The 17,350-nt window shown below is 48.7% G+C and overlaps 1 protein-coding gene and 2 pseudogenes across 2 annotated transcripts in view; 2 read left to right on the top strand and 1 right to left on the bottom strand.

The window, feature by feature from the left end:
• TMEM201 (transmembrane protein 201) overlaps positions 1 to 17,350 on the bottom strand; it is an 84,195-nt gene that overhangs the window by 32,095 nt on the left and 34,750 nt on the right. The window lies entirely within an intron of this gene.
• Positions 10,326 to 10,444, top strand: LOC134967089 (5S ribosomal RNA; annotated as a pseudogene).
• LOC134968300 (5S ribosomal RNA) lies at positions 11,785 to 11,903 on the top strand (annotated as a pseudogene).

The following is a 17,350-nucleotide window of genomic DNA, read 5'->3' as shown; positions in this document are numbered from 1 at the left end:
CTCTTGCCAGAATACTGTGGATAATCATTAAGTTGACTCATTGGAGAGGAACGTCTACCTGTCCGTAGAGTCACTCCCATCCCGCTGATGAAAAACCAATCCCAATGGTACCCAACAAGGCGGCCTCTCCACATTGCTATATAAGCGGCACACCGCACCCTAGTGCCAGAAGCGAGCAACCAGCGTAGAAAGCAGTCCTGCAACAACCTCAGACTCAAATTTCCAATCAGCCATCCCGTGTGTTCCCCCTTCCACTCTACCTGTGCATAAGGACTCCACTTAGGATTGTGGGCCCAATACAGACCTGATCGCTAGCAGGCGATTTTTACACTGCTGCGATCAGATAGTCGCCGCCTACAGGGGGAGTATTTTAGCTGTGCAGGTGTGCGATCGCATGTGTAGCCGAGCGGTACAAACAGATCTTGTGCAGTCTCTGCGCAGCCCAGGACTTACTCAGCCGCTGCGATCACTTCAGCCTGTCCGGGGCCGGAATGGACGTCAGGAACCCTCCCTGCAAACGCATGGACACGCCTGCGTTTTTCCAGACACTCCCTGAAAACGGTCAGTCACCACCCACAAACGCCTTCCTCCTGTCAATCTCCTTGCGATCGCCCGTGCGAACGGATCCATCGCACAAACCCATCACTGAGCAACGATCCGCTTTGTACCTGTGCGACGCGCCTGCGCATTGCGGTGCATACACATGCGCAGTTTGGACCCGATCGTCCGCTGTGCAAAAACGCAGCCTAGCGATCAGGTCTGAATTACCCCCTGTGTTGTAACAATGAGAATGACAAACCTGGCCAAATTATCAACTGTAACAGTCTATGGGGGGAATTCAATTGTTTGAAAAGTCAGTTGGGTGTCTGTTTTTTCTAATAGACAGGAAAAAACAGACACCCAACTGACTTTCCAAACAATTGAATTCCCCCCTATGAGTCAGCAACACTGAGGGCTCACTGCGCCAGGTTGTGTGTTATCCTGTTGGTGTATTTAGAAACCCTTGCACTGGTTAAAGTAAAGAATTGTTCCCACCAATCTTGCATCCGACCATCCTTCCACTACAAAATGCCCACACGGGAACAGAAATACAAAACTACAGTGAAGGTGTGTACACACGGTGAGATTTCTCCTTTCGATTATATATAGTCAAAATCGCAAGGAAACTTAGGTGAAATCGCAAGGCGTTAGGCAGCTGATTCGATCCCGATGCGCACTCCCGCAGGGTCGGTATCGCAAGGCTAGATAGACTGTGCAGGCAAGTCAATCTTGACTATCTAGTACAGGGGTGGGCAATTATTTCAGCTGAGGGGCCACTTGACGCTTTTTTGTCAGTATCCGAGGGCCACACATAAAATAGCAGCTCCCCCCCCCCCCCCCACGTGCCAAAAATATAGGGACGTGGCTTCATGTGGAAGGGGCATGGCCAAAAAAGAATAGATTCATATTAGGCTGCTCAATAGTCTCCATTATTCAAATTGCGCCACACAGTAGCGCCACTTACACACATTATACCAGGTAGAGCCCCTTTTACACACATTATGGCAGGTAGAGCTCCCTTATACACAGTATGGACGGTAGAGCCCCCTTTTTACACAGTACGGAAGGTAGAGCTCCCTTTTACACATTACAGCAAGTAGAGCCCCCTTTTACACATTAACATTTTATTTGGGATAATCATTGCGCAGCAAGCAAATTATCCAGTGTCTTACGGCCCCTGGGGAAAGGTGTGACACAGTGATAGAACACGGGGGTGTGACACAGTGACAGAACACAGGGGGGTGTGACACAGTGACAAAACACAGGGGGGTGACACGATGACAAAACATGGGGTGACACAGTGACAGAACACGGGGGGTGACAGTGACAGAACACGGGGGTGTGACACAGTGACAGAACATGGGGGGGTGACACGGTAACAGAACATGGGGTGACACGGTGACAGAACACTGGGGTGTGACACGGTGACAGAACATGGGGGGGTGACACGGTGACAGAACATGGGGGGGTGACACGGTGACAGAACATGGGGGGGTGACACGGTGACAGAACATGGGGGGGTGACACGGTGACAGAACATGGGGTGACACGGTGACAGAACATGGGGTGACACGGTGACAGAACACGGGTGTGATACGGTGACAGAACATGGGGGGGTGACACGGTGACAGAATACGGGGGGTGACACGGTGACAGAACACTGGGGGGTGACTCGGTGACAGAACATGGGGGGGTGACACGGTGACAGAACATGGGGGGGGTGACACGGTGACAGAACATGGGGTGACACGGTGACAGAACACGGGGGGGTGACACGGTGACAGAACACGGGGGGGTGACACGGTGACAGAATACGGGGGGTGACACGGTGACAGAACACTGGGGGGTGACACGGTGACAGAACACGGGGGGGTGACACGGTGACAGAACATGGGGGGGTGACACGGTGACAGAACATGGGGGGGTGACGCGGTGACAGAACACTGGGGGTGACTCGGTGACAGAACACTGGCGGGGTGACTCGGTGACAGAACATGGGGGGGTGACGCGGTGACAGAACATGGGGGGGTGACGCGGTGACAGAACATGGGGGGGTGACGCGGTGACAGAACACTGGGGGTGACGCGGTGACAGAACACTGGGGGTGACTCGGTGACAGAACACTGCGGGGTGACTCGGTGACAGAACATGGGGGGGTGACACGGTGACAGAAACTGGGGGGTGACACGGTGACAGAACACTGGGGGGTGACTCGGTGACAGAACACTGGGGGTGACTCGGTGACAGAACATGGGGGGTGACACGGTGACAGAACACTGGGGGGGTGACACGGTGACAGAACATGGGGTGACACGGTGACAGAACACGGGTGTGATACGGTGACAGAACATGGGGGGGTGACACGGTGACAGAATACGGGGGGTGACACGGTGACAGAACACTGGGGGGTGACTCGGTGACAGAACATGGGGGGGTGACACGGTGACAGAACATGGGGGGGGTGACACGGTGACAGAACATGGGGTGACACGGTGACAGAACACGGGGGGGTGACACGGTGACAGAACACGGGGGGGTGACACGGTGACAGAACATGGGGGGGGTGACGCGGTGACAGAACACTGGGGGTGACTCGGTGACAGAACACTGCGGGGTGACTCGGTGACAGAACATGGGGGGGTGACACGGTGACAGAACATGGGGGGTGACACGGTGACAGAACACTGGGGGGTGACTCGGTGACAGAACACTGGGGGGTGACTCGGTGACAGAACATGGGGGGTGACACGGTGACAGAACACTGGGGGGTGACACGGTGACAGAACACTGGGGGGTGACTCGGTGACAGAACATTGGGGGGTAACATGGTGACAAAACACGGTGGGGGTGACACAGTGACAGAACACTGGAGGGGTTGGTACAGCGAGAGCTAAAGATCTCTACCCCCCAACCTAAAGACAGTCTGACGCCACTGCCCGCACACACAAATATACACACACTCTCACATATACACACACACACACACACACACACACACACACACACTCTTTCTTTCACTCACTTTTTCCATTAACTCACTGATCTGGCTGGCAGTGCAGGAAAGATTGATCCGTAGCAGTATGGCTCTTGTCCCGTGTAGCTCCGCCCCCTGAGGTCCCGTGTAGCCCCGCCCCCTCACCGACACGTAGCTCCGCACCTTTTCGGCTGTACACAGCCGTTGTCACTGGGGACTCTGCAGGGTGCAGGCGGGAGGAGGAGGAGGCTACTACAACACAGGCGCCGTGCAGCAGCAGCAGCAGGGGAGACTGGCACCGGCAGCTTGTCGGTACTGCAGAGCAATGACAAGCAGCTCAGCCTGTCGGGCCGCTTGTCATTGCTTGCTAGTGGGAGGCAGTGGGCCGGGCAGGATCGGTTTGCGGGCCGCATCCGGCCCACGGGCCGTATTTTGCCCACCCCTAATCTAGTACAAAGTACAGTCGAAGTTGGCACTTAGTCAAAATCGTACGTAGACAAAATCTCAAGTACAAATTGTCAAAATCGGTGGTTCTGGGGGAGTTCAAGGGACATCGCATAGTCCAAATCGGCCATAGCAAGGATCTCACAGTGTGTACACACCTTTAGGATAGCGAATACACACACCCACACATACAGGCGCAATGCCGACACTAACAATTTGCACTTCACTCACCATGAGGCCAGACACCTACTTCCAGCGGCACCCACCCTACAAACCAATAGCTGGTGGACGGTGGGCAGTACACAGTTTGTTTGGAAGATAAAAGAAAATGCAACTGCATTGATCAGTAAGCGGTGGACCAAACCTGACCGTAACTTTCACACACACACACACACAAAAACTGTATACTTCTGAATATCACAGCGAAGCAGGTCCGAGTGCTGGTCAAACTGGAGCAAGAGTATCAGCTTTCGTGGCCTCTGCTCATTGGGCCTTATGGCACAAAAAACACACACACACATACATCACAACATACTCAAGCTTTTTCCCACAATCTCTCATTCACCCCAGAGTTGGATATCATCATCCTGTTGACAAGTTGGGAGGGTTCTTTCCTACTGTCAATATGCCTGTAGGGTTCTCATATTGTGCTCACAGTAAAGGAGGTCAGGGGTCAAGTTGTTGCTACTCAGCGCCACTTAAAACCAGGCTTGATCCACGAAGGAACTGTTGGCCAAGCTCTCAGACAGTCTGCACAGTGGGCCATCCGGTGGTAGCACTTCTGCTCCTCTACGATTATCAGAGTCCTGGCTATAGGATATTATGGATCAGGGCCACATCCGTGTCCCTAGAGCACCAACCGAAAAAGTTATACACCACCATATATCAGGAAACAAGCCAGGCCACGTGCTTAGCTATTCACATGTTGCTTACTACAAGGGTGAACGTTGCTCTGCCGGGTAGGGGGGTGTTTGTTGTATATCCTGAGGGGCAGGTAGCAGGTATAACCTGTTTATCACGTTTGCTTATTCGGAACTTCAAGACTCTAAACACTCATGATAGGAACGGTTAAAAGATGGATTTTTTTCAAATTAATTACCACTGCCACTACGTGGTATACACTGACAAAAGGGTTGCTTTTGTGCATATTCCAATATGGAAAGGTCACCAATGCTTCAGGGTTGCATGTACGATTCCACAAATTTCGAGCTCTAACCTGTGGGCGGGATCAGTACTAAATGCCGCCGGACGGAATCCCGGCGGTCGAAATACCGACCACACAATCCCGACAGGGGTGGCGAGCGGAACGCAGCCCCTTGCGGGCTCGCTTCGTTCGCCACGCTGCAGGCACGGTGCCTCGCTACGCTCGGCACACTATTATATTCTCCCTCTATGGGTGTCGTGGACACCCACGGAGGGAGAATATGTTGGGATTGTGGCGGTCGGGATTCCGGCTTCGGTGTTTCGACCGGCGGCATCTTGACCGCCTCCCCTGTGGGCTGGCAACAGCTCCATGGGTAGTCACAATGGCCATATTGGTCATGGCAGCTCTCCCGAGACTCAAAGGGGTGTTGACTATCCCTCGTTTGGATGACCTCTTGAACAAGGCAGAGCCTCCAGCTTTGCTTCAAGAGCACTGCCGAGAGTTAGCCAATCGTCTACCATAATTGGGCACTCCAGTATAAACGCCTCTCACAGTGGAACACCCTGTACCACCATTTCTCCGGACAATGGCGATCACATCAAGAACGCATTGGTCTGTGGTTGTCGGACAACTTCCTACACCTCACGTTCTTACCATCAACACTGCTACCCATCCGTTATCGGACTCTGTAGATATTGCTAATTCATTCCTTGATTATTATAAAGGGTTATATAAAGCCCCCCCCCCATTTATTAGACATCGCCATCTGACAAGGGATTCAAATTGGATCTCACCACCTCAAAGTCTTGGCTTATGCCGATGACTTATTGTTATATTTCTCAAATCCTTACATAGCTTTTCCAGATTTTTTACGTCTACCGATGGTCTTTGAGTCCGTCTCGGGGTTTTTGATTAACAAATCTAAAACGTAAGCATTAGCCCTACACCCAATGGCATCCCAAGGTTGGAATTTTAAATTTCCCTTTCGCTGGGTAGACCAGAAGATTACATACCTGGGTCTTCAAATCTCTGCCAACCCCTCTGACCTATACAATTCCAATTTCCCGAGACTCATTACCCTGACGTGAGCTGATTTCCGGGCCTGGAAGCACTTCCCACTCTCTTACCTTGGAAGGGGTCACTTGATTAAAATGATCACCTTCCCAAGATTGTTATATCCCATGCAAATGTTACCCTTACTGTTGTCAGACACAGATTTGACTATTTTGAACAAGGCTTTCAGTGGGTTCGTCTGGGCAAATAAGAAACCTAGGATTTCTCTATTTAAATTGTGTCAATACCCAAAATAGGGGGGGGGGGGGGCATAAACCTTCCCGGTCTTAAAAGTTACATGTTGGCCGCGAATTAACGCTATGCTGTACATTGGATATGTGAGACGGAACATTTCGCAAGCCCCAGCTTGGAACACGCCTTTTGTCCTGATGTCTCTCGTCGCCTTGTTACACATGCGTCCTTTTACTTTCCCGAACTCCATTGCAAATAATATTTTGATAACTTCCACATGTGCTGCATGGAGATTAGAGTGTTCTAGAATGGTGGCGTCTCCAGCTTTAATACTCTATTTTTCCCATTAAAGGTGGGTACACACTAATAAATATATCTGCAGATAAATTGATCTGCAGATATATCTATGGACGGATCGAGCAGTGTGTTGAGCATACACACTGCCCGATCCGTTGGGGACTGACGTCATGAACTGGGCGGGCGTGTACACATGCCCGCCCAGTTCAGCTGTCAATCACCGCCGGCCGCCGCAGCATGTGTACGGGCGGTCGGCCCGTACACACACAGCGACGCGCCAATATATCGGCAGATATATTGGCCGTCGGCTGTGCTGCGGGGCCGACGTGATACGTCTGTGAACGACGGAGTTCACAGACGTATCGGCCGTACACACTGGCCGACGGTCCCGCGATATATCGGCCGTTCAGGAGAACGGCCGATATATCGACCAGTGTGTACGGGCCTTAACTCGTTATACAGAATTCAGAGGGACAAACGTCCATTCAACGCTGACAGCTTTGTCACAACTCAATGCCAGATTACTATACCAATTATTAGATCCAAGTACACTGCAAATTCATTCTTATACAGGTTGAGTATCCCATATCAAAATATTCCGAAATACGGAATATTCCGAAATACGGACTTTGAGTGAGAGTGAGATAGTGAAACCTTTGTTTTTTGATGGCTCAATGTACAAACTTTGTTTAATACACAAAGTTATTAAAACTATTGTATTAAATGACCTTCAGGCTGTGTGTATAAGGTGTATATGAAACAAATGAATTGTGTGAATGTAGACACACTTTGTTCAATGCACAAAGTTACAAAAAACATTGGCTAAAATGACCTTCAGGCTGTGTGTATAAGGTGTATATGTAACAAAAATGCATTCTGTGCTTAGACTTAGGTCCCATCACCATGATATCTCATTATGGTATGCAATTATTCCAAAATACGGAAAAATCCGATATCCAAAATACCTCTGGTCCCAAGCATTTTGGATAAGGGATACTCGACCTGTACTACTTTTTGTGAGAAATATCCACAAATTAAAATTCCACTGTTCACATACTTCCAGATACGTAGTTATGTACACAGTTTTTTGGCTAATTTGACAGATAAGGACAAAACTAAATGATCTGGATAGGTTATTAAGGTTGAATCCAGGAAGGAGTCCCTCGACGCTTTTTATACACATTTATCAAAAGAACTATTGATTGGGATACCACTCTCACATGGTTGGCTAAATGGTCCACGGACTTCCAGTCTATTACGATCCTAACTAAACTTACCGCTTTTAACCGCTTGAATAAATACCTTATAAATCAGCCTCATATGCTGAAATGAACTATCAAATTCTACACGCTCATATATCACCCCGAAACTACGATTTCAAATGGCTTTATCAACAGATTCCAAATGTTTTAAATGTGGAAGGGCGGACGCTGATATTTATCATTGTCTGTGGAGCTGCCCAGAGGTTTTTACATTTTGGAGTTCAATTCAGTCCTTTATTACAGAAAAGTTGGGTATCAATATTGACGTTTCCCCTGAATGGGCATTTTGGGACATTTACTCTACTCTCCACACCCCCAAACTATCGTTAGGGCAGCGCACCTTATTGGCCAAAGTGGCTGCTGCCAGGAAGAAATCTATTCTTTCACAATGGATATCCACAGATACTTTATCTTTGGCTCAATTACTACCCCGCTTATCATATATTTTTCATATGGAATGGTTGGAGATGGCAGTAAAGAAAGAAAGAGAAAAAATGTCAAAACACTACCTGATTCTATAAAAGACTCTTCTAGACGGGCAGGGATTCTCACCTCTTGGTACAATCTTGAGGTGCTCGTCCTAGGTCATCCACCCTTCTAAAAGTTTATTGCTCAAGGATTCCTTTGATCCACATGCTTGGTATGCTTATATTTCATTATGACATTGTCTGAAACATTTATTTCTCCGGCTGGGTCCACAGGTTATCCACAGGATAACAATGGGATATGATGGAGCGACAGCGGATTGGCACCAAACGATCACAAGCTTTTAGTCCTCCCAGGATGCAACGGGCTAGTCCATATATCCCCGCCTACTGGCTCAGGCAAATCAGTTTTTTATTTGGTGCGGCAGGAGCCGGACCATGGTTACAGGGCTGCTGTGTTGGGCAACCCTAAGCTTTTCTTATTTTATTTTTATAGTCTTAATACATTGTTTATGAGTGATCTTTCCGAACAGCGTCTTACACGCATATCGGAAAGAGTCGCTCCAACAACGCTTACCCACGGTACAAGTGCTGTCTCGACGGGTGTCTGTGTCAGATATACTAGCAGGTCCAGCAGACGTTACCAGGCTGCGGCCGGAGCACGGGGAGAAGGTAAGGCATCGGTTCCGCTTAGAAGGGGAATACGGACACAGCCGCACTGATTTGGAAGGAGACTACCAAACAGTGGCTGGTGCGCCTCCAGCACTAGGCCTTAGGGAAAATAAGCACAAGGATTAGTTTGAGCCTGCGATCCCTAGGGTTGATGTCAGCGGTGGGGAGTCAGACGCTCTCCTGGTCGCCCCTCCCCCCAGTTCATGACCAGTTTCCGCCGACTCTCCCGCCATGAACTGTTACCTCACTTCCGTCTCAGATGCTACCACGAGGGGTCTCGGTCGCAGCATAGGCTGCTGCGTCTGTGTACACTAAATGTTACCGCGAGGAGACCGGGTCGCAGAACGGTGCGTCTGCATGTACTAGCGTTCAATGAGCGTCTGTGTCCACTAAAAGTTCCCGGAACGGCAATGTACACTAGTAGCGTCTGGATCCACTCAGCGTTCGCTAACGTATTGATCGATCCTGGAAGTGGGGTGAGTCTCCCTGTATCCCACTCTGAGTACAGGTTATACAGCATTCAAATTCTATCTACTTTGGTTAGTATGAATAGTTAACTTTAGTGCTGATTGCATACGAGTCTGTGTACATTACTGTGGTTTTCTTCGCAATGCGTCTGAATACGTTAAAGATCTGTATAGAACAGAATTCAGTAATATATACTCCTACATACTTTGAGATGTGTCTGTAGTTGATAATATGCTCATATGACTAATATATAACATGCGACTGACTGCTAGTGTGATTGCTGACTTAATAAGTAAATGATTGTTGGTTGATCTTCTGACATTCTTACACTATTAACCCATGCAGCTCAATACTTGCGGTATATCCCCAACAGCTTCTCCAATAAGACAAGCTGATGTACCGAAGGTAAATAAATCGACTTCACAGGCTACACATGATAATCATCAGGACGATGAAAGCTCTATATGCTCTTCAGCATATGAAGAACAGGTAAGAGGTATCAGCTAAATGAATAAGAGCAAAAAAGGCTAGTCTGTCAATAGAGGCAGCAGAGCCTGGGGTAAAAATAAGGCACCTGTGTTTAAACGTCCTAAAGGACCTCTTCATGAGGGCAAAATTCAGGAAAAAGGTTTTGGGTTACGCCCAATAAAATAGAAACTCGGTAATGGGATTCCAATATCTTTTTCCAGCTGGGGACTGTTTAAAATAGGGAAGTGCCTCCCAAAATAGATATGCATGTCATTGATGGTGCAAAAATCTATATGGCCTCTGCCGTCAAGAGGAATGGTTTTCAAAAACGTCCATATTCCCTTTGTTTGGGGCAGTCATAAGGTCAGCCATGACGTCACTTTGCAATCTACGGCTACACCACACGGGATAGGTCCAATCTCACTAGATCTTGGAAGCTAAGCAGTGTTGGGCCTGGTTAGTTCTTGGAGGGGAGACCACCTTGAAATACCAGGTGCTGTAGGTACATTGGGCTGAGGTACTGGAAGACAGGTTTTCAGTGCCTGCAAGTGAGCAAGAATCCCACATAGCTCATATGGACACTAATGTTCTAGGGCATCAGCAATAACAATAGCTGTTGGCAGAGCAGTTTGGCTCACATACACAGAATCTAAGAAGGTTCTGGAAACTTTGCCTTGGCTGGAAGTTTCTGTTGGGGAAGGAGTTAACAGTTATTCTGGAGTCAGAAACAGACTCCAAGAAGGTCACGTTTCCTTCCAAATATAACCCCATACCTAGGGGTCCGGTTTCGGCCTTGTCGGTCATAAAGGAACGTAACAGCCCCAAGAGGGCCAGTTTGCAAACCAGAGGGGGCCGACTTCTTCAGTTTTCACAGATCTGGTAGTAGTCTACAAACAGATGCCTGGGTGGAAGAAGCAGTATCTATAGGTTATGCTTTCCCTTCTAGAAGCATCCTACTCGAAGGTTCTTCTGTTTCAGCCCATCTCGGGTAGAGGCGTAGACAAGGGATTTGCATGAAGCAGTTCAGAAATTGCTTTGGTTAGGAATAGTCATTCCGGTAACCCAGGCAGTGTTTACTCCAACCTGGATCCTACGCCCCATTCTCAATCTCAAAAAAAGTCTAAAACAGATAAATTTGGGTACCATGGTTCACATGGAGACATGGCACTCCATAGTTGGTGGGAAGCCAGTAGAATAAATAGTATTGCTGGATAAGTCAGGAATCTTACCTTCAGGCTCCTATAGCACTGTCCATCAGGGTTACTATCCTTCAGCAATTTTTCAGTTTTTAGGCCTTAGCCCCAGAGAATTTACCAAAATGATTATAGCAGTTTATCTCCACTAGCAGGGGATAAGAAAATTGCCATACCTTGACCACCTTTTTATCCTGGCACAAATACAGGAAAGGTTTCTGTGCCATCTACAACACACAATAACTTGTCTGCAGAGGCACGGGTGGTTCATAAATTGGCAAAATCATCTCTGGTTCCGTAACTACAGATGGCTCATGGTGGGGCTGTTTTGAATTCAAGTCTGCAGATAATTGTTACCTTGGAACAAGATATCCAAGGTGAAGTTAAGGACTCAGGAGTGGTTACACAGTCAAACAATATCAATTCACGCAGCAATGCGAATGATGGATTTGATGGCGAATAAACATGGTGGAGTGGCACAATTCCACTCAAGACCTCTCCAGCATCTGTTTCCATCTACAGCCGCATCACACTGGACATGCCCAATCTCATTGATGTTGGAAATTAAGCAGTGTTGTGCTTTGTTAAATTCTCCGATAAGAGACCACCTGTGAATACCAGGGGGTGTAGGTGGGCCAGATGGACAATAACCATCTACAGCCATACCACACTGGTTATGCCCAATCTCACCTGATTTTGAAAGCTAAGAAGTGTGGGGCCTGGTAGGTACTTGGATGGGAGACCACCTGGGAACACCAGGTGCTGTCCGTATAACACAAACAAGTACGTGGTACTGGCAGAAAGGGCAAGAGTCAGTAGCCTGGGGGTTACAGACATTCCATCTAGGCCAGAGGACACCCCTTTTGGATATCAGGTTGAGAGATCCTGACAACATATGCCAGTCTTCAGGGCTGTGGGGTCCATTGTCCGGAAGATTATGATTCCGGGGACTATGGGCCACAGAAGAAAGTTGCCTGTTAATAAACCTGTTAGCACCTCGGGCCATATACTGGGTCCTGATTCAGGCACAGGACATTCCTAAAGGAAAACCGGTCCAGATCCGCAAGGACAAGGAAATGGCAGTAGTGTACCTCAACCTTCAGAGAGGAACACGCAGCTAAACAGCAAGGAAGGAGGCAAGACACATACTAAAGTGTGCAGAACTCCATCTTCCAGCCTTGTCCACAGTGTTTGTTCCGGGAGTCCTAAACTGAAAAGATTTCTCAGTCGACACGCCATTCACGTAAGCGAATGGGCTTTACACCCTAAAGTCGTTTCAGACTCAGGTAGACAAGTGGGGTTGGCCAGAGATAGATCTCATGGAGACCCATCTGAACAACAAAGAGCCATAAATCGGGTCAGGAACAAAGGATCAGGGAGTGATCTTTGTGGACGTCTTTTTAATGGGAATTTCATTTCACTTATGTGTTTTCTCAAATCATCCTGCTACCCAGGATAGTGAGGAAAATACAACAAGGAGACCGGGATTCTAATAGCTCCGGCTTGGCCCAGAAGGCGTTGGGTACACAGATCCGCAGAAAATGTTGAATGCCATTTCTGTTTCCTCTATGCCCAGATCTACTAATGCAGGGCCCCTGTGATTATAGATATCTGGATCGACTGTCTTGATGGCATGGCTCTTGAAGTCTATATCCTGAAGTCCAGAGGATTCTCACAGATGCTCAGAGCAAGGGAAACTTCCTTGGCTCGTATTTATCACCAAATATAGCAAGCCTATATTAATTGGTGAAATGGAAGAGGTATGGACCCGAAATCTTGCAGAGTTTCCAGGGTTCTAGCATTCCTTCAGGTAGGAATGGCTTCCTTGAGAAGGCAATTGTCAGCACTGACTGGATCGTTCCGAGAGAAAAATTGCCAAAATGCAGGATGTGCACACTTTTTTCCAGGGAATGCTGAGCATTCAACCTCCCTTTGTTCCTACTACAGTGCCTGGGGATTTAAGTCTAATCCTCAAAGCCCTTCAAGTTGCTCTGTTTGAACCACTAAATAAAGTGGATTTTAAATGGTTGACAGCTAAAGTTCTCTTCCTGCTGACAATGGCATCAGCTAGAAAAGTGTCAGATTTAGGAGCGCTGTCATGTTAATCTCCTTGTCTGATGTTTATCCAGATAAAATAGTTCTCAGAACTAGGTCTGAGTATCTTCCTAAGGTGGAGTCTAGATTCCACCTTAATGAAGAAATTGTAGTCCCGATTTTTTAGGAATCGGGATTTTCTGCGGGAGAAGTGTCGCTGGACGTAGTCCGGCCATTAAGGATCTACGTGGATCATACCAGCTCCATCAGAAAGACAGATTCTCTCTTCATCCTCTACGGATTTCACAAGAGGGGATGGCCTGCTACTAAACAGACGCTAGCAAGATGGCTTTGAATGACAATTTCAGAAGCATATTCTCAAGCTGATCTCCCTGTTCCGGCTAATGTCTCTGCTCACTTTACAAAAGGTAGGTCCTTCATGGGCAGCACAACATGGTGCTCAGATATATAAGGCAGCCACATGGTCTTCCAATAACACATTCAATAGACATTATGCCTTGGATACTTTTGCATCTCATGATGCTGAATTCGGGCGTATGGTTCTCCTATCTCATCAGGAGCGTCCCCACCACTAAAATTGCTTTGGGAAGTCCCATTGTTATCCTGTGGACCCTGCCGGAGAAAATAAGATTTTACTCACCGGTAAATCTATTTCTCGTAGTCCGTAGTGGATGCTGGGAACTCCGAAAGGACCATGGGGAATAGCGGCTCCGCAGGAGACTGGGCACAACTAAAGAAAGCTTTTAGGTCACCTGGTGTGCACTGGCTCCTCCCACCATGACCCTCCTCCAAGCCTCAGTTAGGACACTGTGCCCGGACGAGCTGACATAATAAGGAAGGATTTTGAATCCCGGGTAAGACTCTTACCAGCCACACCAATCACACCGTATAACTCGTGATACTATACCCAGTTTAACAGTATGAAAACAACTGAGCCTCTCAACAGATGGCTCAACAATAACCCTTTAGTTAACAATAACTATGTACAAGTATTGCAGACAATCCGCACTTGGGATGGGCGCCCAGCATCCACTACGGACTACGAGAAATAGATTTACCGGTGAGTAAAATCTTATTTTCTCTGACGTCCTAGTGGATGCTGGGAACTCCGAAAGGACCATGGGGATTATACCAAAGCTCCCAAACGGGCGGGAGAGTGCGGATGACTCTGCAGCACCGAATGAGAGAACTCAAGGTCCTCCTCAGCCAGGGTATCAAATTTGTAGAATTTTGCAAACGTGTTTGCCCCTGACCAAGTAGCAGCTCGGCAAAGTTGTAAAGCCGAGACCCCTCGGGCAGCCGCCCAAGATGAGCCCACCTTCCTTGTGGAATGGGCTTTTACTGATTTAGGATGCGGCAGTCCAGCCGCAGAATGCGCCAGCTGAATTGTGCTACAAATCCAGCGAGCAATAGTCTGCTTAGAAGCAGGAGCACCCAGCTTGTTGGGTGCATACAGGATAAATAGCGAGTCAGTTTTCCTGACTCTAGCCGTCCTGGAAACATAAATTTTCAAGGCCCTGACTACGTCCAGTAACTTGGAATCCTCCAAGTCCCTAGTAGCCGCAGGCACCACAATAGGTTGGTTCAAGAGAAAAGCTGATACCACCTTAGGGAGAAACTGGGGACGAGTCCTCAATTCCGCCCTATCCATATGGAAAATCAGATAAGGGCTTTTACATGACAAAGCTGCCAATTCCGACACACGCCTGGCTGAAGCCAATGCCAATAACATGACCACTTTCCACGTGAGATATTTTAGATCCACGGTTTTAAGTGGCTCAAACCAATGTGATTTTAAGAAACTCAACACCACGTTGAGATCCCAAGGTGCCACTGGAGGCACAAACGGGGGCTGAATATGCAGCACTCCTTTCACAAACGTCTGAACTTCAGGTAGTGAAGCTAGTTCTTTCTGGAAGAAAAATCGACAGAGCCGAGATCTGTACCTTAATGGAGCCTAATTTCAGGCCCATAGTCACTCCTGCTTGTAGGAAATGCAGAAATCGACCTAGTTGAAATTCCTCTGTTGGGGCCTTTTTGGCCTCACACCACGCAACATATTTCCGCCATATGCGGTGATAATGCTTTGCAGTTACATCTTTCCTGGCTTTAATCAGCGTAGGAATGACTTCCTCCGGAATGCCCTTTTCCTTCAGGATCCGGCGTTCAAACGCCATGCCGTCAAACGCAGCCGCGGTAAGTCTTGGAACAGACAGGGCCCCTGCTGCAGCAGGTCCTGTCTGAGCGGCAGAGGTCATGGGTCCTCTGAGATCATCTCTTGAAGTTCCGGGTACCACGCTCGTCTTGGCCAATCCGGAACCACGAGTATTGTTCTTACTCCTAGTTTTCTTATTATTCTCAGTACCCTTGGTATGAGAGGCAGAGGAGGGAACACATAAACTGACTGGTACACCCACGGTGTCACTAGAGCGTCCACAGCTATCGCCTGAGGGTCCCTTGACCTGGCGCAATATCTCTCTAGTTTTTTGTTTAGGCGGGACGCCATCATGTCCACCTGTGGCCGTTCCCATCGATTTACAATCAGCGTGAAGACTTCTGGATGAAGTCCCCACTCTCCCGGGTGGAGGTCGTGCCTGCTGAGAAAGTCTGCTTCCCAGTTGTCCACTCCCGGAATGAACACTGCTGACAGTGCTATCACGTGATTTTCCGCCCATCGGAGAATCCTTGTGGCTTCTGCCATTGCCATCCTGCTTCTTGTGCCACCCTGTCGATTTACATGGGCGACTGCCGTGATGTTGTCTGACTGGATCAGTACCGGCTGGTGTAGAAGCAGGGATTTTGCCTGACTTAGGGCATTGTAAATGGCCCTTAGTTCCAGAATATTTATGTGTAGGGTAGTCTCCTGACTCGACCATAGTCCTTGGAAGTTTCTTCCCTGTGTGACTGCCCCCCAGCCTCGAAGGCTGGCATCCGTGGTCACCAGAACCCAGTCCTGTATGCCGAATCTGCGGCCCTCTAGAAGATGAGCACTCTGCAGCCACCACAGCAGAGACACCCTGGTTCTTGGAGACAGGGTTATTAGGCGATGCATCTGAAGATGCGATCCGGACCATTGGTCCAACAGGTCCCACTGAAAGATTCTGGCATGGAACCTGCCGAAAGGAATTGCTTCGTAAGAAGCCACCATCTTTCCCAGGACCCGCGTGCAGTGATGCACCGATACCTGTTTCGGTTTCAGGAGGTCTCTGACTAGAGATGACAGCTCCTTGGCTTTCTCCTCCGGGAGAAACACTTTTTTTTGGACTGTATCCAGAATCATACCCAGGAACAGTAGACGTGTCGTCGGAACCAGCTGTGATTTTGGAATATTCAGAATCCAACCGTGCTGGTGTAGCACCTCCTGAGATAGTGCTACTCCCACCAACAACTGCTCCTTGGACCTCGCCTTTATTAGGAGATCGTCCAAGTACGGGATAATTAAAACTCCCTTTTTTCGAAGGAGTATCATCATTTCCGCCATTACCTTGGTAAACACCCTCGGTGCCGTGGAGAGTCCAAACGGCAGCGTCTGGAATTGGTAATGGCAATCCTGTACCACAAATCTGAGGTACTCCTGGTGAGGATAGTAAATGGGGACATGCAGGTAAGCATCCTTGATGTCCAGGGATACCATGTAATCCCCCTCGTCCAGGCTTGCAATAACCGCCCTGAGCGATTCCATCTTGAACTTGAATTTTTTTATGTATGTGTTCAAGGATTTCAAATTTAAAATGGGTCTCACCGAACCGTCCGGTTTCGGTACCACAAACAGTGTGGAATAGTAACCCCGTCCTTGTTGAAGTAGGGGCACCTTGACTATCACCTGCTGGGAATACAGCTTGTGAATTGCCTCTAGCACAGCCTCCCTGCCTGAGGGAGTTGTCGGCAAGGCAGATTTTAGGAACCGGTGGGGTGGAGACGCCTCGAATTCCAGTTTGTACCCTTGAGATACTATTTGCAGGATCCAGGGATCCACCTGTGAGCGAGCCCACTGATCGCTGAAATTTTTGAGGCGGCCCCCCACCGTACCTGGCTCCGCCTGTGGAGCCCCACCGTCATGCGGCGGACTTGGAAGAAGCGGGGGAGGACTTTTGCTCCTGGGAACCTGCTGTTTGTTGCAGCCTTTTTCCCCTACCTCTGCCTCTGGACAGAAAAGACCCGCC

This window comes from Pseudophryne corroboree, chromosome 10 (genome assembly GCF_028390025.1).
Source record: "Pseudophryne corroboree isolate aPseCor3 chromosome 10, aPseCor3.hap2, whole genome shotgun sequence".
In the NCBI taxonomy this organism is placed as follows: Eukaryota; Metazoa; Chordata; class Amphibia; order Anura; family Myobatrachidae; genus Pseudophryne; species Pseudophryne corroboree.
Note: the sequence above shows the minus strand (reverse complement) of the source record. Positions and strands in the feature narration are given on the sequence as shown.